Source organism: Bos taurus, chromosome 14 (genome assembly GCF_002263795.3).
Source record: "Bos taurus isolate L1 Dominette 01449 registration number 42190680 breed Hereford chromosome 14, ARS-UCD2.0, whole genome shotgun sequence".
Lineage (NCBI taxonomy): Eukaryota > Metazoa > Chordata > Mammalia > Artiodactyla > Bovidae > Bos > Bos taurus.
The window spans coordinates 69,999,967-70,024,288 of NC_037341.1; the positions used below are offsets into that span (position 1 = coordinate 69,999,967).

The following is a 24,322-nucleotide window of genomic DNA, read 5'->3' on the forward strand; positions in this document are numbered from 1 at the left end:
ACCTGGCACATAGTAAGTACTGAATATGTTATAGCTCTTATTATTATCACTAACCCTAAAAGGACTTATAATTCTGGTAGAGAAAATCAACAAATGTAGATCCATAGGACACTTGGATACAGAACAGTATAGAGGTTGAGGATGTAGGATCTGGAGACAGATAAACCTATTCAAATTCTAGTTTTGTAACTTATTTGCTATGTGATCTTAAGCCAGTTACTTAATTTCTCTGAGCCTCACATTCCTCATTTGTAAAGCAGGGTAATATTGGCTACTTAAAAGCTTTGTTTCAGTAATACAGTGCTCACTGCCTGGAAAATCTTAAATAACACTTAGATATTTAAACTAGAGAAATTCTCAAATATAAACACAAGGAGACCTACCTAAGAATGCCCGTTATTTCTTTGTTTGCAATAGAGAAAAACAGAACAACTCAATTTTTAAAACAAGTTGTAAAAAATAAATAAAACACATTGTTTTGATCATAAAATGGAATGTATAATAATTAAAATGAACTAGATCTATGGATTTAATATTAATAAATCTAAAAGCATAACAGTGACCAAGAAAAAGCAAATTTCAGAATATTATGTACACTGATGCATGCACGCTCACTTGTGTCCGACTTTTTGCAACCCCGTGGACTGTAGCCCTTCAGGCTTCTCTGTCTATGGGATTTTCCAGGCAAGAGTACTGGAGTGGGTTGCCATTTCCCTCTCCAGGGGATCTTCCTGACCCAGGGATCCAACCCACATGTCCTGCATTGCAGGCAGATTCTTTACCTCTGAGCCATCTGGGAAGCCCATGTGCACAGATAACACTCGCTAAAAAGAATCCACATAAAATAATATTGTTTATGAACACATATGTTCTGATTATCTATTGCTTCATAACAAACCACCCTAAAACTTTGTAAGTCAATCAGCATTTTATTTGGCTACAATTCTGCAGCCTGGGCTTGGCTCAGCTGGGCAGTTCTGCTGGTCAGTAGTCACTTGGTGGACCTGGGTCAGCAGGGGCTCAGGCGAGCCGGGCTTTCTCTCTCCTTGTTGTTTTGGGGCTCCTTCTCCATGTGGCTTCTACACGTGGCCTCTACACGTGGCCTCTACACATGGCCTCTACACGTGGTCCTCACATAGGCCAGGTTTCCTACATGGTAGGTCAGGGCTTCCAAGACTGCCAAAGTAGAAACATCCGGACCTTCTTACAGCTTAGACTTGGACCTGGGCCAGAACCACTTCTACCATTCACAGCCAACTTGGACTCAAGGGAGGGGTCTACGGAATGATGTGAATTCTGGAAGGAGCTTTTCAATAGAGGAAACTAACGTAACAGAGATTCATAGTGTGTGTGTGTAAAATGAACATAAGCAACACGGTCAGGATCACTTCAGTCCAGTCGCTCAGTCGTGTCCAACTCCTTGCAACCCTGTGGACTGCAGCACACCAGGCCTCCCTGTCCATCACCAACTCCCGGAGTTTACTCAAACTCCTGTCCATTGAGTCGGTGATGCCATCCAACCATCTCATCCTCTGTCAGGATACACACATTCAAAATACTAGTTGCCAATGGCTAGAGAGGGAGAGTAATGGGACTAGGGAAAAAGAATTTCTAATATAGAAATTTCTAATTTCTGTAACATTATTTTCTCTAAAAACTTGATCTGAGATAAACACAAGTATTATAACATCGTCCTTTATACTTTTCTGTTTGAAATTAAAAGTTCAATGAACAGTAGCTATTATTAATAAGTAGGGAGGGTTAGGTTAATAAGCCAATAATCTGACATATGTTGTTTCTAGGAACATGGTGTTTCCTTTCTACCAGGTTCTTCTTGGCATGGGGGCACATCTCCTCTGATTAGCACAGAAACTGGCAGCCTCAAGGTCAAAAGTTCTAACATGCTGATTGAATGTAGCTTCATAAATACTTAGTATGATATTGACTATTGAGTTTGGTGGTGTGGTGGAAGCAAATATGCTTGTAATTATGAAACACACAACATTTTCTTGCATCATTGGAGAAGAGCAGAAAGTAGCATCAATTGACTGAAAGTAGTCCCTCTGTTGTGTCTGACTCTGGGCGACCCCATGGACTGTAGCCGGCCAGGCTCCTCTGTCCATGGGATTCTCCAGGCAAGAATACTGGAGTGGGTTGCCGTGCCCTCCTCCAGGGGATCATCTCAACCCAGGGATTGAACCAGTGACCCTTACACCTCCTGCATTGGCAGGCAGGTTCTTTACCACTGGTGCCGCCTGGGAAGCCCCTAAATTGACTGAGGCTGTTGCAAATACGGGCAGAAGAGGGAGATCAGTATAGTCTTCAAATATCAGCAGAAGATCTAGGAGAATGTGTGACGTGAATGAGACCTTGATGGTAGGGTGGATTTGGACAGCTGGATCAGAGGGCCCAGGATTCAAGGTGTCAGAGGGGAAGGGAAATGTCCTGGAAGAATGAAATTCAAGTATCAGAGGTTGGGTGGGGGAAAATATGGAGGACCTAAAAGGAGACTTAACGAAGAGTTGATATTTGGTTATTATTGTTTTAACAATAACTAAAAATTCACAATTTCATTTAAATGAAAAATTTAATTTACGTTGAAAAATAATTTAACATTTTATCTCTGTTACTAGTTCACTTTATAGTCCAGCTGGCTAAGCTTTTGGCCCTCAGGTCACAAAGAAAAAGCAACTCCTCCACGTTGGCACCAAACCCTTGGGTCACAAGTTTGAGAAGTGACTTAGTCAGTGATGACTTGTCCAAACAATTGAGAACAGGGCTTACTCATTAGTAGCCTTGTGTTAATAACGGGTATTCAGCTCATAGAAAAGGAATACTTCCCAGATGACGAGCGTGTCCAGAGACTGGCTTTAATGGGCCTTGGGTGTGGGAGCAAGAACTGCCCACGGGAGAGGGGGTGTGCACCACTCCCTTGGCAGATGTAGACAATTGAGACTGCACCTCAGTTTGTCCCTAGATGGCTGGACAGGGGACCAAGAGGCTTAAGTAATGAAGTGAAGATTTAAAAAAAATGTATTTAACAAAACACATTTCTCTAAGGAGAAGATCTCATGTAACTGCTCTGTTCAGTCAATTTGAGTTAATAACTTACAGCCCAGTGCAATCCTGGGGCATCCTTCAGACCCCTGTTCATGACTTAACGCCTCTTTAAGGAATAGACAAGCCATCTGCAGCCAACATGGATGAATCCAGAGAATATTATGCTTAGTGAAATAAGTGAGACATTGACAAATACTGTTGGATACCATTTATATGTGGAATCTGAAAAATAGTACAAACAAAACAGAAACAGACTCACAGATATAGAAAATACACTAGTGGTCCCCAGAGGGGAGAGGGAAGGAGCAGGGGCAACATAGGGGTGTGGGATTAAGAGATACCACCTACTGTGGGTAAAATAGATGAGCAACAAGGGTAATATTGTACAGCACAGGGAATTATAGCCATTATCTCTTAATGCCTTTCAGTGGAGTATAATCTTTAAAAATACTAAATCAGTGTGTTGTACACCTGAAACTAATATAATATTGTAACTCAAGTATACTTAAAAAAAAAACCATGGACAAGTGAAGGACAGAACATAATTATAAACGACCTCAGGAGCCAAGAGCCAAGGACCATATGCAGGTCAGAGTCAAGGAGAGGCCAGGCAAAGAGCAGCGGAACAGACACCTGCCCAGGGCCTCGTGTTCCTGGGAAGAAAGTCGGACTCTGCTGACTCAGATGGGACCTCGTGTTGGTGTATTGTTTTACGCTGGCTGACAAAACTCAAAGTTTTCACAAGTATTCTTCCACTTTGGCTGGCTTCCCTGGTGGCTCAGATGGTAAAGTGTCTGCCTGCAATGCAGGAGACCTGGGTTTGATCCCTGGGTCAGGAAGATCCCCTGGAGAAGGAAGCCTGGTAGGCTACAGTCCATGGGATTGCAAAGAGTAGTAGAAATGTTAGTACAGTGCATGAGCTGATGAAGTTAATCTCTTCAGATTTAAACAACTTCAATCTCATGGTCCTCTCATTTCCTCTCCTTTTGCCTCGTAAGTGTAATAAAAGCACTGGACCTTCTAAAGCTCCATATGTAGCTTTTATGGGACTAATTCTGATCATAGATCTGAAGTAGTCAGGAGACAGGTCTGTAGGTTTGTTTCTCCACATTCTGGTACCGTGAGCTAATGGGAACAAGGTTTAGGGGGTCTTAGTGCGCTAATGGGCTTCCTACGTGGCTCAGTGGGTCAATAAACTGCCTTCAGTGCATGTTCTGCAGTGCAGGAGATGCCGGAGATAGGGGTTCGATTCCTGGGTTGGGAAGATCCCCTGCAGGAGTGCACTCCTCACTCCAGCATTCTTGCCTGGAGAATCCTATGGACAGAGGAGCCTGGTGGGCTACAGTCCATGGGGATCGCAAAGAGTCAGACACGACTAAAGAGACTGAGGAGCACTCACTGATCTAAAGAAAGAATTTAAAAAAAAAATTTTAAACATTATCTTAATCTAATCACAGGGAAGGAAATGATCTATAATTTTCAGAATTTATTCTATATCTCCAGTACTGGGCTTTCTGAGTATTTCATCAAACCAGTACATAAGTTCTCAGGAACAGTACGTGACGGAGTTGGGGGCTGTTGGGAGGTGGTGCAGGATTGAGAAGTCAGTGAAAGAGAAGAAATTCTTTTTAAATTTTATTTTATTGTGTATCTATGTGTGCAGGCACAAGGGACGCCAAATTATAGAAGAAATGGTCTCACTCCTTAAGTCAGTAACTTAGATCTCTCTGTTTGGAAGAAAGAGCCAGATAACCCCAACCATGCAAATCTAAGCTTAATCCATGTGAGAGGGAACCGTGGGTGGAAACAGAAAAGCTATTCCCTCTGATCAGTTAGTGTTAGTTGAACACCCATTCTGGGCCAGGCTCTTTTATACGTATTATATCATTGAATATTCTCAAGAATTCTGGAAGACAGGCATTGTTATCACTCTCTTACTGAGGAGAAAAATGGAAACTCTGATAGATGGAGCGGTTCGTTCAAGGTTCACAGCTGGTAAGTGGTATAGCTAGGATTTCACCCTGGTATTAACAGTTACCGTTTATTGAGTGTTTCAGGCAGTGATAAGCATTTTATTTATATTAACTCATCCAATTTCCAGTAAATTAAACAACCCTCTCCATCACTGTTATTTTTCCCAGTTTACAGATAAGGAATTTGGGACTTGAGTTGCTCGTGGTGTACAGGTACCACGTGGCAGGTACCAAGGCATTTGACCCCTTTTTTCTGACTGTGCTTCCCTTGGCACTGAGACAAGTTGTCAGGGGAAGGGAGAGGCAGACCAAGATGCCAAGGAGCAGCCTGTGACATGAAGTGAAAGATCCCAGTGGCCTAAATTGCTTGCTTATGGGCTTTTGTATAGCCATAACAATACAGATATATATTAGTAGTATTAGTAGGGTATGCTTTAGCTGGGCTTACCAGCTTACCAGTAAGCTGGGCTTATTGGCGCTAGTGGTAAAGAACCTACCTGCAATGCAGGAGACATAAGAGACATGAGTTCGATCCCTGGGTTGGGAAGATTCCCTGGAGGAGGGCATGGCAACCCACTCCAGTATTCTTGCTTGGAGAATCCCATGGACGGAGGAGCCTGGCGGGCTACGGTCCATAGGGTTGCAAAGAGTTGAACATGACTGAAGTGACTTAGCACGCACACATGCTTTAGCTATGGGGGCTTCCCAGGTGGCGCTAGTTGTAAAGAACCTACCCGCCAATGCCAATGCAGGAGATGTAAGAGACACAGGTTCAATCCCTGGGTTGGGAAGATCCCCTTCAGAAGGGAACGGCTATGCATGCTTTAGCTAAATATTCAGTAAATTTGCTTTTAGGCTTATCCATAGATCATGAGTATTACGTCTTCCCTGGAAACTTCCAGGTATAAAGACCCGATTTAAGAACAGTGGCAAGAGACTTGATTGTGTCTGGCATAAATCCTACTGACCATCTCAGCCCTGGCACCATCACTGCAGGTGCCCTAGCTGACAGAGACCCCCGGACTGGACCTTCTCTTTCTCCTTAGATGGATGGTGTTAATAGAGCTTTCTCCCAACCTGTTCTTACAACGGGCCATCCCCGTCCATCCTCCTTATCCTCCCTATGGTCTCCTGAGTCGTCTCCCCGAAGGTCTTAGTGCTCTGCTTTATTTCAGGAGCTGCAGGCAGCCACATAGCTAAATAATGGTTTTATTCTTCCCTGATCTCGTAAATGTAGAATTGTGACTCAGTTACATTCTCCAGAGAGCCGGAGTTATACTCCAGTCTGTCCAGGCAAGGAGTTAGACACACAAACAGTGTGAGTTGCTAAGCAACATACTATACACTTTATTAGCTGCAGCAATGATGACCGCTCGCAGTGCCGTGATCTGTGGGGATTCCAGCTCGAGTCCTGAGGACACAGGTACAGTGAGGTATGGAAAGGTCATATGTGGTCTCATTTGGTTGAATCCCTTATTTTCCTTTCTCCTTCCCAAGTCCCTTTGGATTGACTTCATACTTTGTAATCAGAAGTAGAATAAGACATGTCAGAGTGGGAGGGGAGGCGCACGAACTGTTTAGTTCTGTGTATGTCGATTAGCTGAGATATCAACATATCTGAGCCTTACTCTGTGTGTGTGTGTGTGTGTGTGTGTGTGCATGAGTATATATGCATGTGAAATACTTCAACCTTACAAACACTCACAGCTAACGGGTCCTACCTAGTGGTTCTTAAGGCTTCCGCTTAAACATGACTTTTCACCCAAAGCTACCCACGACTGGGTTAGGTATCTCCTGACATGGATGGATATTGGTTGCTGTTGTTTTTGGTTATTAACATCTAAAACCCCTCCTGAATTTGGAGAAGAATTCCCTTATGTGTAGTATTTGTGAGACCTCTTCCCACTGAGGAGTCTGACTGGCGGGAGATTTCTCTCCCACTTGCGGGCAGTCCAAGTATTATCCTATCAGATTCTGCTTTCTGAAAATTTCGACCATGAGTAAATATTAGATCTGGACACGAGAGATAGCCAGAATTCCTTTCCTGTTTCCAATGGCAGGGGCAGCTGCCTCCTGGGGGGATTGTTCCTCCCATTTGGCATTTGAAACCTTCTGGAGTCCTTCTCAATTTCTGAGCTTGCTGCTCTACCTCTTCTAGGCTCTATAAGTAATATCATAGCACCCCCCCCCCCCCATCCCGTAGCCTTCCAGGAAATCTTTTTGCCTAAATCATCCAGAATTAGTTTCCAAGCTTGACCCAGGAGCCTTGAATGAATCACACTCCCTTAAACTCACAGAATATATTAGTTTCTGATGGTTGTCCTAACAAATTAGCACAAAGTTTATGAAGGGGACCAACAGAAATTGTTTCCTCACGGTTCCCAAAGTCCAAAGTCCAAAACCGGTGTCAGTGGGCCCAAATCAGGGGGTTGGCAGGGCCATGCTCCCTCCGTAGCCTTAAGGGAGAGTCTGCTTCTTCCAAGACTTCTTGGAAGAATCCAGCTTCTGCTGATTCCTTGGCTTGTGGTTTGTGGTTGCATCACTCCATCCTCCGTCTCTGTGATCAGTTGTCTTCTCCTCTTCTGTGTGGGTCAAATATTCCTCTGTCCAACTTTGATAAGGATACATGTAATTGAAATTATAGCCTACCCACCAGGTAGCGCTAGTGGTAAAGGACCCTCCTGCCAATGCAGGAGACCTAAGAGCTGCGGGTTGGATCCTTGGATCCAGAAGTTCCCCTGGAGGAGGAAATGGCAGCCCGCTCCAGTTTTCTTGCCTGAAGAATCCCGTGGACAGAAGATTCTGGCAGGCTACAGTCCATGGGGTTGCAAAGAGTCAGATGTGGCTGAAGTGACATCATGCAGATAAAATTGTGGCTCAGATGGTAAAGAATCTGCCTGCAATGCAGGAGACCTGGGTTCAATCCCTGGGTTGGGAAGATCCCCTGCTGAAGGGAATGGCAACCCCCTCCAGTATGTTTGCCCGGAGAATCCCAGAGGACAGAGGAGCCTGGCAGCTACAGCCCATGGGTCATAAAGAGTCAGACAGGACTGAGTGACTACACTTTCACTTTCAATATAGAATGATCTCTCCATCTCAAGATCCTTCATCACATCTGCAAAGAGCCTTTTTGCCACGTATGTCAACTCACAGGTTCCAAGACTTGGGTTGTGGACACCTTTGGGCCATTCTCAGCCAATCAGTTTCCTCAGTTTATTCCTCTGGAGTTCTGGTGGTCGGTTTACTTGTCCATCTCCCTTACTAGACTGTGGATGCCTGGAGCTCAGGAGCATTTGTCATGACTTGGCGACTGAACAACAACAATGATCATTATTTCCTCGTGCCAAGCTTCTGATATATATTCAAGATATTTGTTGACTGATTCAATAAACATGTTAAACCCAAGATATGATCATTATTCCATCTACTTTTCAGCACAAGGTTTGAAATATTAAAATTTGGCAAATTTTGTCTCATCATAGGTTTGATATTAGCATTCTCTCTCTGTTTAATCCAGTTAGTTTTGCTTTTAAGCCTCTAACAGTTCTTCTCACTTTAGGACTAAGTCAATACACATGAAACTTGCATCATCATTCAGCTCCAAGAACAGACATTGCTAATGGATCACAGCTCCTTCTTAAGAGCCCAGACACTGCCTTAGAATCCTTGTTCCAGGCAACTGCTCCCAACAGCAAAGTTGGCCTGCAATACAAAAAGTTTTACGTCATCATATTCAGAGCATAAACAACCAGTGTCTTCAGTCTGCTTCCACTTTCTCATCATTTCCAGCGTTATCTGTACTTCAACCAGAATGAAGCATACCATATTCATTTTCTAAGTTCATAATGTTCTGCTCCTCTCTCTCCTACCTGGGTGGTAACCCCCATTCCAGTTCCAAAGCAAGTCCCACTTCAAACAAAAGAGATTTTTCTTTAACCTTGACACATATAATCATTTCTTTTTATGCCACGAAATAATTATTTTCTCCAATTATAATTAGCACCTATTTACCCCAGTCAGTTTTATTTACTTACTCCATCAAACTGACATTTAATTGATTCTCTCTCCCCCAAATACAACACGTTGAACCCCTCGCTTCTTTTCTGGGTTTGTCAGAGGAGACTCTCATGACCCGCCAAAAGGTCCTATCAGGGATGCTGATACGGCCCTGGCTGCATCGAGTCTGCTTAGAGGACTGTTCAGGTGTGTGTGGTTCTGACCAACTAGAACCTGAATTCTATTTCTGGGCCAAGTTGGGAGGATCAATGTCTTTACTTTCCCGACCCAGCGGTTTCAATGGTAAAGTGAGTGATGACACTTCCAATACCAACAGTGCAACCACTCATCAACACACTGCTCCCTTGCTCTCAGCACGGAGAACACGGCAGATGCTTCTCACATGTTCCCTGGTGCATCACGAGCCGTGAGCCCACTTGACCTTGGAGAAGCAACTGTGTGCAAATAAATCATCAAGCTCTTGTCTTCCTTCAGTTATGGGTTCTAGTTGTCAGATGTGAAACATTAAACAGCCACAGAAAGATAAAGCCTCTCAAGTGGGACATATCACCTAAACCTGCTTTATGAAACAAGTATGTTTCAAAGATACATCATTGAACATTTTTAAAAATCATCATAAGGGTGCTCTAGTTTGGATGTAGTTATTCTTTTTCCTTTTTAAAAAAATAATTGAAGTATAATCGATTTATAATATGTTAGTTTCAGGTGTACAGCACATTGACTTAGTGATTCAGGTATATATATATATATTTTTTTTTTCAGATTCTTTTCCCTTATAGGTTATTATGAAATATTGAGCATACTTCCTAGTTATTTTCTCTTTGGTAACTGTTGGGGTCTCTGGGACCAATCGGATAGGTTAATATGGCTATTCATAATGACACAGAGATGGCGGTAGAGTCAGACTCTGCTGGAAATGGTTTTGCGGCTGGTGATGGGAATCTAGGCTGCAAGAATTGTCTTTCATCCAATGTCATAGTCGAGTGTGTTTTTCTTCAAATCTTGAGGAGTAAAACTAGGGCCACGAGAGGCCAATCATGTCCTTTTTATGGCATGTGGAAGGCATCACAAGGGCCTTATATCATCGAGCTCTCTGGCCGTTATATTTGGAACAGCCTCATCTGATGTCCACAGATGGTCAGTCATGGCTAACCTGTCCCAGCTCCAGACCACCTCCTCCCTTTTCTCCCCTTTCCAGCTTTTGTCTGTACATCTTTGGCTCAAGAGCCCCAGCAGTAATCAATTGATTTTTATCCTCCTAACACAACCATAAGTAAAGCAATACATGAAAAAAAGCTTTTTATATTAACTCAGCATTTAGAAAAATTTTTATACTTCTCCCTGTTGGAAAGAGTGAATGAATGTACTTCTGTAGAATTTCTAAAGTTTTTTTTTTTTTTAAAAAAAACCTTTAAACGGCTCAGAATTCATCTGCCATGTTATTATTGAATCCCCTTGGGAGTTTGACTTCTCTGACTCAGGGAGGAGCATCATATAAAAAATGGAAATATTGCCCACTATTGTCACCAGACCTGCAGAGGAGCAGAGACTTAGCTAACGCAGCTTTGGTGACCTTTCCTTTCTCTTCTTACTCCTCTTTTGGAGGCAGTGTTGGTGAAGGAGACACTGATCAAGATGAAGATACATATGGAGCCATGGAGCCAAAAAGGCAGGTGTGAACCTGGGCTGGATTGCCACCGTGAGTAACAGAGAAGGATAGGACTCCTTGCCTAATATGGCGAGATGGTGCTCACACAACATAATGCTTTCCAAACAGTTTCGTTGTTTAGAAATAGTCGAAATCTCTGATGCAATTGAGATAATAGCTCCTAAGAGTAAAGTAAAAAATTTAGAGTAAAAATTGCAAGGAAAAACCTCATTATGTAGATTCGAGGTTAACGTTCAATGCTACTATCTTGAGGTGGGATACGGCAGCCTTTAGCTCTTGCAGCCAGCAGTCCCCAAAGCAGCTTCCAGAATCCAGTTTCTGCTTGTCCCCCTGGCCAGAAGCAGAGCAATTAGGAATCAGGCCCCTGCTGTCTCACTCACTTTGCAGCATCGAAATATGGAAGGGTTGCTCATGTTTAGGCTCTTTTCTAGCACACAAAGCCAACCAGCTGGTATTTGGCTAAGTGGGATTCCTAAGAGAAGCATCGGTGGGGGCAGCTTACCAGTGTAACACACGGGGGGCAGCCTCCCTGCTACAGCCGATGGGCTGCATTCCTTGGATGCCTGGTATTTCACTCCGGTTGCCATCTCACATAAACATCTGCTGGTCAAGGCTTTGAGGCAGGCAGGCAACCCTGATTAGTGTTTATAACCAAGAATCCTTAACTTGAAAAAATAGTTGTGGTTTTTTTTCACCCCCTATTATCTGGTTTCAGAAAGGCAAGAATGTTCTCAGAAAAAGGCCCTTTTTTAGAGAATGTTGGCTGCATAAAGGATGAAGGCAGGGCAAGAGGTAAGACCTTGTGAGGGCTGGAGACTCACTACGTGCAGAGTGTTCTAGATTGCTGGAGTGTTCAAGCTTTGACATACTCACCAGTTTCAAATCTCCATCGCAGTCTGTGGTGGGGTCTCATACTCTGGTGCTTCAGTCAGCTTTCCCAGGATGGCCAAGGCTGTTGGCCCCATGGACTGCTCTTGAAGGAACAAAGGTTTGTATCAGTGATTCTCATGGGGAGGCAGGGAAGGTGTGTGTAAGAACCAACAGGAGAAAATTCTTCCAGATTACACATTCCCCTCTTCCCTCCATAAGGACTTTCAAATTGAGGGTAACTAGGCATCTTGATAGCATATTGAAAAGCAGAGACATTACTTTGCCAATAAAGGTCTGTTTAGTCAAGACTATGGTTTTTCCAGTGGTCATGTATGGATGTGAGAGTTGGACTGTGAAGAAAGCTGAGTGCTTAAGAATTGATGCTTTTGAACTGTGGTGTTGGAGAAGACTCTTGAGAGTCCCTTGGACTGCAAGGAGATCCAGCCAGTCCATTCTGAAGGAGATCAGCCCTGGGATTTCTTTGGAAGGAATGATGCTAAAGCTGAAACTCCAGTACTTTGGCCACCTCATGCGAAGAGTTGACTCATTGGAAAAGACTCTGATGCTGGGAGGGATTGGGGGCAGGAGGAGAAGGGGATGACAGAGGATGAGATGGCTGGATGGCATCACTGACTCGATGGACATGAGTCTGAGTGAACTCCGGGAGTTGGTGATGGACAGGGAGGCCTGGCATGCTGTGATTCATGGGGTCACAAAGAGTCTGACATGACTGAGCGACTGAACTGAACTGAACTGAGGCCTCTTGAGAAACCTATATGCGGGTCAGGAAGCAACAGTTAGAACCGGACATGGAACAACAGACTGGTTCTAAATACGAAAAGGAGTACGTCAAGGCTGTATATTGTCACCCTGCTTATTTAACTTCTATGCAGAGTACATCATGAGAAACGCTGGGCTGGAAGACGCACAAGCTGGAATCAAGACTGCCCGGAGAAATATCAATAACCTCAGATATGCAGATGACACCACCCTTATGGCAGAAAGTGAAGAGGAACTAAAAAGCCTCTTGATGAAAGTGAAAGAGGAGAGTGAAAAAGTTGGCTTAAAGCTCAACATTCAGAAAACTAAGATCATGGTATCTGGTCCCATCACTTCATGGGAAATAGATGGGGAAACAGTGGAAATAGTCAGACTTTATTTTTTTGGGCTCCAAAATCACTGCAGGTGGTGACTGCAGCCATGAAATTAAAAGATGCTTACTCCTTGGAAGAAAAGTTATGACCAACCTAGATAGCATATTAAAAAGCAGAGACATTACTTTGCCAACAAAGGTCTGTCTAGTCAAGGCTATGGTTTTTCCAGTGGTCATGTACGGATGTGAGAGTTGAACTGTGAAGAAAACTGAGAGCCAAAGAATTGATGCTTTTGAACTGTGGTGTTGGAGAAGACTCTTGAGAGTCCCTTGGACTGCAAGGAGATCCAACCAGTCCATTCTAAAGGAGATCAGCCCTGGGTATTCCTTGGAAGGACTGATGTTGAAGCTGAAACTCCAGTACTTTGGCCACCTCATGCGAAGAGTTGACTCATTGGAAAAGACTCTGATGCTGGGAGGGATTGGGGGCAGGAGGCGAAGAGGATGACAGAGGATGAGATGGCTGGATGGCATCACTGACTCGATGCACATGAGTTTGGGTCTCCGGGAGTTGGTGATGGACAGGGAGGCCTGGCATGCTGTGATTCATGGGGTTGCAGAGAGTCGGACACGACTGAGTAACTGAACTGAACTGAACTGAAGAACATGTATTAATGTATTTTTAAAAAGCATTATTGAGACATAATTTACAGGCCGTAAAATTCATATCTTTTAAGTGTACAACTCAAAGGTTAATAGTACCAATTGTGTAGCTGTCACCACAACCTTACCTTAAATAATTTCCTTCACTCCCAAAAGAAACCTCAGCCCTGTTTGCCATCACTCCCCATCCTCACCTCCCAACTCTAGGCATCTATTAATCCACTTCCTGTCTCTGTCGGTTTACTTTCTCTTTACCTGTCATATAAATGGAATCATCTGCTATGTGGTCTTCCGTGTCTGACTTCATGTTTTTGAGATTTGTCCTAGTGGCGTATCTTGGTACTTTGTTCCTTTTTATGGGCATGTCTGCTTGCAAAACACTCGGGGTGACTCTGTGGTCTCCTGTTGAAGACAGCTATATATATGTATGTGTGTGAAAGTGAAAGTGTTAGTCACTCAGTCGTGTCTGACTCTTTGTGACTCCATGGACCGGAGCCCACCAGGCTCCTGTCCATGGAATTCTTCAGACAAGAATACTGGAGTAGGTAGCCATTCCCTTCTCCAGGGGATCTTCTGAACCCAGGAATGGAACTCGGGTCTCCTGCACTGCAGGCAGATTCTTTACCATCTGAGCCAGCAGGGAAGCCACCAGGGAATATAGTATTTAAACATATTATATTCTTTTAGAAATTATCATCCGTTTTTCAAAACGAAGACACAGAGAGGCCAAACAACTCCTTTATGCAATTAATGATTGAAACTTACAGCTTTGACTTCAAACCTGAGGGCTTGTCCCTGAAGCACACTCTGTGAACCCAGAAGGTCGAAGGTCAAAGGTCCGAGGTCACCTCTGGCATGAAGAGCTCCTCCAAAGGACACTAGAATGCAACCGGGGTGCCTCTGCTACAGGCTCAGTTAAGGGTGCCATTCAAAGAAACACTTGCAGCAACACTTCAGGAAAACCTCGGAAAGGGATTTAAGTCTTTACTGAGCTCCCTGGATGGAGCGTGTAACCCTGCAAGATACAGAGAGAAACAACCGTCCTCTTGGAGAGTCACATCTCCTCCAGACAGACCGAGGACCCAAGTGCTCCCGCTGGGCCCTCCTCCAAGACCGCCCCCCGTCTTTGCTCTCCCTCAGCCTCCTCCTTCAGACTCCAGCTCGTGGTGGCTGGCTTGCCTTCTGCTTCCTCCTCCAGGAAAGAATTATTTTCTTTTGTCCATAGTCCTTGCCCTTTTAATGCAGGTCCACTTAGTCATTCTGCATTCTGGGCTATTCTCTCCTCCATTTCTCTTAAAGTGACACTAAGAGTATGTGTGACACTTAAACTCTCTTAAAGAGACACTAAGAATTTCTACCCTTATGGCAGAAAGTCAAAGTCACTCAGTTATGTCCGACTGTATCCATGGACTTCTCCAGGCAAGAATACTGGAGTGAGTAGCCTTTCCCTTCTCCAGGGGATCTTCTCAACCCAACAATCCAACCCAGGTCTCCCACACTGCAGGCAGATTCTTTACCATCTGAGCCAAAAGGGAAGCCCAAGAATGCTGGAGTGGGTAGCCTATCCCTTCTCCAGGGAACTTCCAGACCCAGAAATCGAACCACAGTCTCCTGCAATGCAGGCAGATTCTTTATCAACTGAGCTATAAGGGAAGCCCATGGCAGAAAGCAAAGAGGAAGTAAAGACCTCTTGATGAAAGTGAAAGAGGAGAGTGAAAAAGCTGGCTTAAAACTCAATATTCAAAAAACCAAGATCATGGCATCTGGTCCCATTACTTCATGGCAAATAGAAGGGGAAACAATGGAAACAGTGAGAGACTTCATTTTCCTGGGTTTCAAAATCATGAGAGAGTCAATTCCTAGGCAGGTTGATAAGAAGTTCGGGGTCCCCAAGAAGGAGACAGCGGTCTGGGGCTCTCAAGGAGGAGACAGGGGTCTGGAAATCTCAAGGAGGAGAAAAAGACAAACTTTTTTCCCCTCTACATTCCTTAGTCTTAGTCACATAAAACGTTTTTTCTTTAAGCCCAGAACTGATGATTACACAACAAACAACTCAGTTTAAACTCTGTACTAAGGATTATATAACCACCATATATCCTGCTTGAGGACAGTTTCTCCTTCCTGAAAACCTTCTGGCTAATTCTGTTATCCAGCCAGCAAGGAGATCCAACCAGTCCATCCTAAAGGAAATCAATCCTGAATATTCACTGGAAGGACTGAAGCTGAAGCTGAAACTCCAATACTTTGGCCACCTGATGTGAAGAGTCGACTCATTTGAAAAGACCCTGATGCTGGGAAAGATTGAAGGCAGGAGGAGAAGGGGACGACAGAGGATGAGATGGTTGGATGGCATCACTGACTCAATGGAGATGAGTTTGGGTAAACTCTGGGAGTTGGTGATGGACAGGGAGGCGTGGCGTGCTGCAGTCCATGGGGTCGCAAAGAGCTGGACACAACTGAACTAACTGACCTGAAGAATATGTGAGGGTATGTGTGGGTTATTTTCTGTCCTTCTGTACTAGCGTTGGGAGTGGGTGTGTCCTGGGCTACCCAGCCAGCCTTTTGAAGAGGCTCCCAGGGGGCCAGGCAGCAATGAAGCCTCATTTTTAGCCTCAGTGGAGGCATTTAAACCATCCTCTTCTTGCCTGCTACTCTGTGACTTGCTGCGATCCCAGGCTCCTATCCCCAGTTTCCAGTCAGAATCAACATTCTGGGTAAAGACCTAGTCACAAAATAGCTCCCTAAAAAACCTTGAGCCTTTTATCATTTAATGCTTCCTCCTTCACCCCCATTTAATGGTTTTCCTCCTGTTCTGGACATGTGCAGAGTGTCTCTTGCAATTCAGGCTATTGCTTGCTGGGCATGGGGCAGAACAACTCAACAAGCTAGCATCTCTGATCTCTACTTTGTCCACGACCTGAGTGCTTCTCCTCGCCTTGAGTTCTTTCCCTTATTTAAAAGTAAAGACCTTCCTATTGAGAACCTCAGAATCCCAGAAAGACAGAATTGGAAGAGTCCTTAGAACTTCCCTTCTTTAACAGCCTCATTTTTCAGGTGAGGAAACAGACCTTCAGGGGTAACTGTCTGAAACTCAAGTCACTCAGTCGTGTCCGACTCTTTGCAACTCCATGGATGATAGCCCACCAGGCTCCTCTGTCCATGGGATTTTCCAGGCAAGAATACTGGGGTGGTTGCCATTTCCTTCTCCAGGAGATCTTCCCAACTCAGGGATTGAACCCAGGTCTCCCACATTGTAGGTAGACCCTTTACCGTCTGAGCCACCAGGGAAATTCAGGGGTAAAGTATCTTGAAATTGTTTTCAGCATTTTAGATCCATGTGTGTGTGTTTAGTTTATGTGAGGATTAGAAGGGAAGAAGCAAAAAAGAATAGAAAGTTCTATAGAAAGCTGAGAGCAGAAAGATACATTGGAAACTGGGAAAACAATAGTATTTGAAATGAAGGTATTAATAAATTCCTGACAGTCTGTGTTGCCCTCACCACCTGGATCAAGGCAGTGATGAGAATATTAACACGCAGGGCTGGTGTTTGGTGTGGAATGCATTATATTTTTAGGGATGGAAAGGTTTTGGATAGCGTCTGGAAATCACTCGTCCTGCATAGTCCTAGTGCAGAGCAAGTGCTGAGTAAATATTAGTTGATTGATTCGAGTAGGATTATAACAAGTAGTCAGGCTTCAGAGTGTAAAGGCAACCTTGAAAACTGTGTGCAAAATCACCAGGCTGCCATTTCTGCCTTTGGTTTGCAGGTCTTCCTGACTGGCAGCACGCGGCATGAATGTCACTCACCCTTCTCTGGTCCCTGTACTAGTCTTAGAAGCTTCCCACTAATGAAGGGACTAACTCTCACCTGCAACAAATCCAGCTGAACTCGGTACCGCAATCATGACATTCTGAGAGCGTCCTCCTTATTCACTGCTGGAAAATGGAACTTGAAGGGGTTAGGAAGGAGGGGAACGTTACGTCTTGTAGGTCTGATGTCTAGTTTTTGTTTAGCCACAGCAACTAGTAGTAACAGTACTTTACAGCTTGAAGAACAATGTCACATCCATTTTCTCATTCAATTATCTCAATAACCCTGTCAAGCCTGGGCTCTTCAGAACAAGTAAGTGTCAGGCCGTCATCCATACCCTGGTCCCTGCCTGTTTCTTTTTTTTCACTGGTTCTTGGGTTCTTCTAGCCCCCGCCACCCAGTGAGGGCACCGTGCATGATTTATTGGATGAATAAACACAGGTCCTTTCCTGGGTGCTTCTTCTGGATCAGTGCACCCTTGGGCAGAGCTGGCCCAGGGGCCCCAGAGCCCTCACTTTCCTCAGGAGATGTTCTGTGCTCAGAGACCATGACTCATAAGTGACAGGAAGTTCTTGGCATGCTCCCTGCACGCTGGAAGAAAATTAATGGCCCAGTCGTTGTGTCTGGGGACGAAGAAGGACACAGGCAATGACGAGAGTTCGTGGCTGGGAAACACCTTCTGCTGCCTGGGGAGCACAGGCACGAGGTTGGCAGAAGCGGCTAGTCCGACGCCGAGCTGCGGACCCGCAGACTCCGCATGCCCCTCCGCCTCACGTGCTCGCGTCTCTCCAGCAGAGACAGATGCTCTGGACTTTTCTACATCCACGGAGCTCCTTACCTCAGCCAGCCCTCCTCAAAGCCTGCTGTGGGTTTCTTTCTTTCCTTTCCTCCTCCTCATATCAACAGTTCTCTTTCCTCCATGAAGCTTGCCTCAGCAGCATTGAGGAAAGTAGCTGCTTCCACACACTAAGCCTCACGTAACCTCACACAGGCCATTCTCTTAGGAGGTGGTTTCATCCATTTATTCACTTTCTCAAGCAACAAATATTTATTAAGAGCCCACCATGTGCTAGATCCTGGGATACAATGGGATACAATGAGCCATTGCAAGAAAGTGTTTCTAGAGGGCAGGACAGACAATTAAATGAGCAATAACAATACAGCGTGAAAGGGGAGGGACTGTGTGCCTTAGAGCACATGGCAGAAACATCTAATCGCCTATAGGAGGACTCGGGGCTTATTAATTCAGAAGGGAACATTCTGATGGTGGCATCTCAGGCAAAATACAACAGACCACCCGGGCAGAAGTTAGCACTCGGAACTCTGGGTTCTCGTCCCAGCCTTGTTCCACACTAGCTGAATGGCATTAACACGTCAGCTTACTTCTTGACTTTGGGCATTGTTCTTGATGGTCTCTAAGGTCTCTTTGGTAAAACATTTGGTGGCGCCTGGTTGATGTTTCTTTAGGAGGCTGACTTAATTTTTTTTTCTCATTTTGTAACTTTCAGTTCAGTTCAGTTCAGTCAATCAGTCATGTCCGACTCTTTGCGACCCCATGAATTGCAGCACGCCTCCATCACCATCTCCCGGAGTTCACTCAGACTCATGTCCATCAAGTCAGTGATACCATCCAGCCATCTCATCCTCTGTCATCCCCTTCTCCTCCTGCCCCCAATCCCTCCCAGCATCAGAGTCTTTTCCAATGAGTCAACTCTTCGCATGAGGTGGCCAAAGTACTGGAGTTTCAGCTTTAGCATCATTGCTTCCAAGGAACACCCAGGGCTGATGCCTTTAGGATGGACTGGTTGGATCTCCTTGCAGTCCAAGGGACTCTCAAGAGTCTTCTCCAACACCACAGTTCAAAAGCATCAATTCTTCGGCTCTCAGCTTTCTTCACAGTCCAACTCTCGCATCCATACATGACCACTGGGAAAATCCATAGCCTTTGTAACTTTAATGAGGGATAATTGACAAATATAACTGTATATATTTAAAGTATGCAACATTATGATTTTATATTCATTGTAGAATGATTACTAAGATCAAGAAAATTAACACATCTGTCACCTCATATAGTTCACTTTATTGTGTGTGGTAGGAATGCTTGAGATTTATTCTCAGCAACTTTCAAATATATAATACTATATTATATATTGTAGTCACTGAGCCATACATTAGATCCTGAGAACTTACTCTTTTTATAACTGGAAATTTGTACCCTTTGATCTACATCTCCCAATTTCCCCTTCCGCCTGGCCCCTGGCTATAGCACATGTTCTCTATATCTGTGAAATTAGTTGTTTTTTTCCTTTAGATCCCACATGTAAGTGATACTGCACAGTACTTCTTCCCCTGTCTGACTTATTTCACTTAGAATAAACCACCCCCACCCCCAGCTCATCCATATTGTAGCAATTGCAGGGGCTCCTTCTTTTTTGTGGCTGAATAATATTCCATTGCTGGAGAAGGAAATGGCAACCCACTCCAGTACTCTTGCCTAGATCATTCTGTGGACAGAGGAGCCTGGTGGGCTGCTGTCCATGGGGTTGCACAGAGTTGGACACGACTGAAGCGACTTAGCATGCATGCATGCATTGGAGAAGGAAATGGCAACTCACTCCAGTATTCTTTCCTGGAGAATCCCAGGGACAGAGGAGCCTGGTGGGCTGCCGTCTATGGAGTCACACAGAGTCGGACACGACTGAAGTGACTTAGCAGCAGCAGCAGCAGCAATATTCCATTGCATATGTATATCACATTTTCTTTTGTTTGTTTGTTTGTTTTAATTTATTTATTTAATCAGAGGCTAATTACTTTATAATATTGTAGTGGTTTTTGCCATACATTGACATGAATCAGCCATGGGTGTACATGTGTTCCCCATCCTGAAACCCCCTCCCACCTCCCTCCCCATCCCATCCCTCAGGGTCATCCCGGTGCACCAGCCCTGAGCACCCTGAGCAGGTTTGATGCAGTCTCATGCATCAAACCTGGACTGGCGATGTTTCACATATGATAATATACATGTTTCAATACTATTCTCTCAAATCATCCCACCCTTGCCTTTTCCCACAGAGTCCAAAAGTCTGTTCTTTACATCTGTGTCTCTTTTTGCTGTCTAGCATATAGGGTCATTGTTACCATCTTTCTAAATTACATATATATGTGTTAATATACTGTATTGGTGTTTTCTTTCTGACTTACTTCACTCTGTATAATAGGCTCCAGTTTCATTCACCTCATTAGAACTGATTCAAATGCATTCTTTTTAATAGCTGAGTAATATTTCATTGTGTATATGTACCACATCTTTCTTATCCATTGGTCTGCCAATGGGCATCTAGGTTGCTTCTATGTCCTGGGTATTGTAAACAGTGCTGTGATGAACATTGGGGTACATGTGTCTCTTTCCCTTCTGGTTTCCTCAGTGTGTATACCCAGCAGTGGGATTGCTGGGTCATATGGCAGTTCTATTTCCAGTTTTTTAAGGAATCTCCACACTGTTCTCCATAGTGGTTGTACTAGTTTGCATTCCCACCAACAGGGTAAGAAGATTCCCTTTTCTCTGCACCCTCTCCAGCATTTATTATTTGTAGACTTTTTGATAGCAGCCATTCTGACCTGTGTGAGATGGTACCTCATTGTGCTTTTGATTTGCATTTCTCTGATAATGAGTGATGTTGAGCATATTTTCATGTGTTTGTTAGCCATCTGTAGGTCTTCTTTGGAGAAATGTCTATTTAGTTCTTTGGCCCATTTTTTGATTGGGTCATTTATTTTTCTGAAATTGAGCTGCATGAGCTGCTTGTATATTTTTGAGATTAATTCTTTGTCAGTTGCTTCTTTTGCTATTATTTTCTCCCATTCTGAAGGCTGTCTTTTCACCTTGCTTATAGTTTCCTTTGTTGTACAAAAGCTTTTAAGTTTAATTAGGTCCCATTTGTTTATTTTTGCTTTTATTTCCATTACTTTGGGAGGTGGGTCATAGAGGATCTTGCCGTGATTTATGTTAGAGAGTGTTTTATCTACGTTGTGTTTTCATTTTCATTCGTTTCTGTGCATATTTTGATTTCTTTTTTGATTTGTTGGTTATTCAGAAGTGTGTTGTTTAGCCTCCATATGTTTGTATTTTAATCGTTCTTTTCCCCCATAAGAAAGTGAAAGTCAAGTCGCTCGGTTGTGTCCTACTCTTTGTGACCCCATGGACTGCAGCCTACCAGGCTCCTCTGTTCATTGGATTTTCCAGACAAGAGTACTGGAGTGGGTTGCCATTTCCTTCTCCAGGGGATTTTCCTGACCCAGGAATTGAACCCGGGTTTCCTGCATTGCAGGCAGATGCTTTATTGTCTGAGACACCAGGGAAGTGTTGTAAGAACTCAATAAATAACAGCAACCATCAACATTAAAGCTAAGCTTGCATGTTGCTCTTCTGTCTTCTAGACCCAGCAAAGACTCCCCAACCTTGAGGTGGACGTGGAGAGTGGATCTAACACTGCCACCTTCATATCAACCCTATTAACTGCAAGTATCGAAGGATCCACTGTAATAAAGCTTATACAATAAGTACATTTAATATCTTACAGAACAAGATATCTGGAGTTGGTGGTTCCAGGGCTGGCTATTAAAGCTGGATGGAGTTAGCCATTACCTGTTCTCCTCCATCTGCCCTCTTAGAGTCCTTGGTCACTGACTTGTTCGTGAGCCTGTCTTTCCGGAGTGAGAAAATGGTTGCTGCTGCCTTAGGCTCTGAGTGTGGAGGGTCACCTGAATGAAGAAGAGGACATTTCCTCCCATGGGTCACTATTTATTTGGAAGGAAACCCTCTCCCCTGAAGCTATTTGACCACTGTTTCCCACCGCAGGATGCCCCTGAATTCTGGCCAGAACTGTGTCATGGGCCAGTGCTTGACCTCCAAGGGAGGTGGTGCTGGTATCGGGAAACTTCAGTGGTGGTCCTGAGGTAGGAGCGGAGTTGTCTGGGGCCCATCTGCACCAGTCACCTCATAAGCTTCAGGTGGCTTCTGCCCAGTTCTCTCACGTCAGCATCCCAGCCACATTCCTCCATGTGTCTTCCACAACAAGTCTTTCTTTTTAATGTAAAATGTATTAAATTAATACCATCCAGGAGAATTGACGTTTTGGGAAGACATGCCTGGTGTACTGTAGCTTCCATGTCAGTAGGTCCATGTACCCTACCTAGTTTGAGAAATCCAGAGTTAACACATACATTGCAGCATTCGCTGAAAAGCTTTTTGAGAAACAGAGGGACTCCAACAAAATGCTGCAAACCCCTAGATTTTGGCGTTCCAAGCTCCTTGGTTGGAGATGGCGGTAGAAGGCGTGGAATGGTGGCGGGGCGGGGCTTGATCATGGCGGCCGGGCGGGACTTGATCATGGCGGCGGGGTGGGGCTTGATCAGGATCGAGAGGGTGGCTGGGCTTGGTCAGCGCTTGACTGGGGTGGGATTTGTGGTGAACCACCAGCCCCTGCCCCAGCTGACGAACAGAGATGATTCCTCTCGAGTAATCTTCTGGGAAAGGAAACTCTGAACGCTGAAGCCAACTTGGTAGCCCTCTGATGATAGTCAGCTCAGTTCAGTTCAGTCGCTCAGTCCTATCCGACTCTTTGCGACCGCATGAACTGCAGCACGCCAGGCTTCCCTGTCCATCACCAACTCCCGGAGTTCACTCAAACTCATGTCCATTGAGTCGGTGATGCCATCCAACCATCTCATCCTCTGTTGTCCCCTTCTCCTCCTGCCCTCAATCTTTCCCAGCATCAGGGTCTTTTCAAATGAGTCAGCTCTTCACATCAGGTGGCCAAAGTATTGGAGTTTCAGCTTCAGCATCAGTCCTTCCAATGAACACCCAGGACTGATCTCCTTTAGGATGGACTGGTTGGATCTCCTTGCAGTCCAAGGGACTCTCAAGAGTCTTCTCCAACACAAATCAGTTTTCTCACCGAGCCTATCCCATCCCCCAAGCTCTGTACCAAGCACTCATCACGAACTTAATCCTCACAACAGCTGTCTGAGTTAATATTAATATTCTTTTCTCATTTCATGTAAGGAGGAATTTCGACGCTGAGGTAAGCAGACCCAGGTCATTCAGCTCATAAGTGGCAGAGCCGGATCTGGACCCCGGGTCTGACCCGAGGGCCCCCTGAGCCTCAGTGAGTTTCTTCATGTGGGACGACCACCACGCACTAAGCCCAATGTAGTCGTTTTTTGCTTCTGTTCCCACAGGCAACACAGACACACTGGGACAGTCTGTGGTCTCACTCTGGTTTCACAAAACAGGGAAGAGGCCTTGTTTAAGGTTTCTCTCGTTTGGGAGTGTGGGAGACAGGCACCGCGCCCTCCCTCCCTGCCCCCACTGCACCAGCGCTGTGTCTGCAGCGGCCCTCCTCTCACCAACCCTCAGGGGGCAGGCAGGAGATGGGATGCTCCAACTCTGCAGCTCTTCAAGGGAAAACCACAGGCTGGGACTGCCACCCGCCCCCTCATCAATCCATCTTGTAGCATCTATTACTACTGCTTTTCTGCTCCTTGACTTTTAAAAGAAAGGGTATTTCCAGGTAGCTGAGGAGTGAAGACTTATCAGAGGATTGGAGGGAGCCAGCTCTTCTCGAAGTGCCCCTGGCGAGTTGTGGGCAGGGTGAGGGCCTGGGATGCAGCCCCCAGATTTTGCTGGAGCCTGAGGGCAACCACTCAGAGGCCTGGCCCTGGGGTGGGGGTGGGCACGTCTGGGAAGGCCTGTTTGTTCTTTGCTGACCAGAGAAGGCTGCAGTGCACATCTGGATCAAATCAGCTGTCAGGAGGTTGCTAAACACTAAAGTGCCCACAGAAGATGTCGTCGGCTTGCCAGCTCAGAGACAGGTTGGAGGTATGTATGTTTTGCCACCCTGGGGCATGGCATTGAATCAGAAGGGTTTTTTTTTTTTATTCCACAGATTGCCTGGAAGTTGGCTTTCCAGGGGATAACATTGTTTGGACTTTGAATCAACTGGTTCTTTTCAAACAAACTCCTCCTCATGGCCAAGATTTCTCTCCTTCTGCCAAGGGAACAACTCCCTCAGGGTTCCTGACAGGTCCCTCTGTAAGTGCTGGAGATGAGTCATGGGGGAGGGGGTCTGGCTCCAGGGCTGAGGGCTGGGGGTGGGGTGCTG

At 45.0% G+C, this 24,322-nt stretch overlaps 1 long non-coding RNA gene across 2 annotated transcripts in view; it reads left to right on the plus strand.

The window, feature by feature from the left end:
- Positions 1-6,380: 6,380 nt before the first annotated feature.
- LOC107133135 (uncharacterized) overlaps positions 6,381-24,322 on the plus strand; it is a 38,841-nt gene continuing 20,899 nt past the window's right edge. For both annotated transcript variants that reach the window (XR_009490541.1, XR_003038121.2), the window contains exons 1-3: positions 6,381-6,466; positions 10,660-11,511; positions 21,597-24,252. This is a non-coding gene — a long non-coding RNA (uncharacterized lncRNA). The remainder of the gene's footprint in view (positions 6,467-10,659; positions 11,512-21,596; positions 24,253-24,322) is intronic.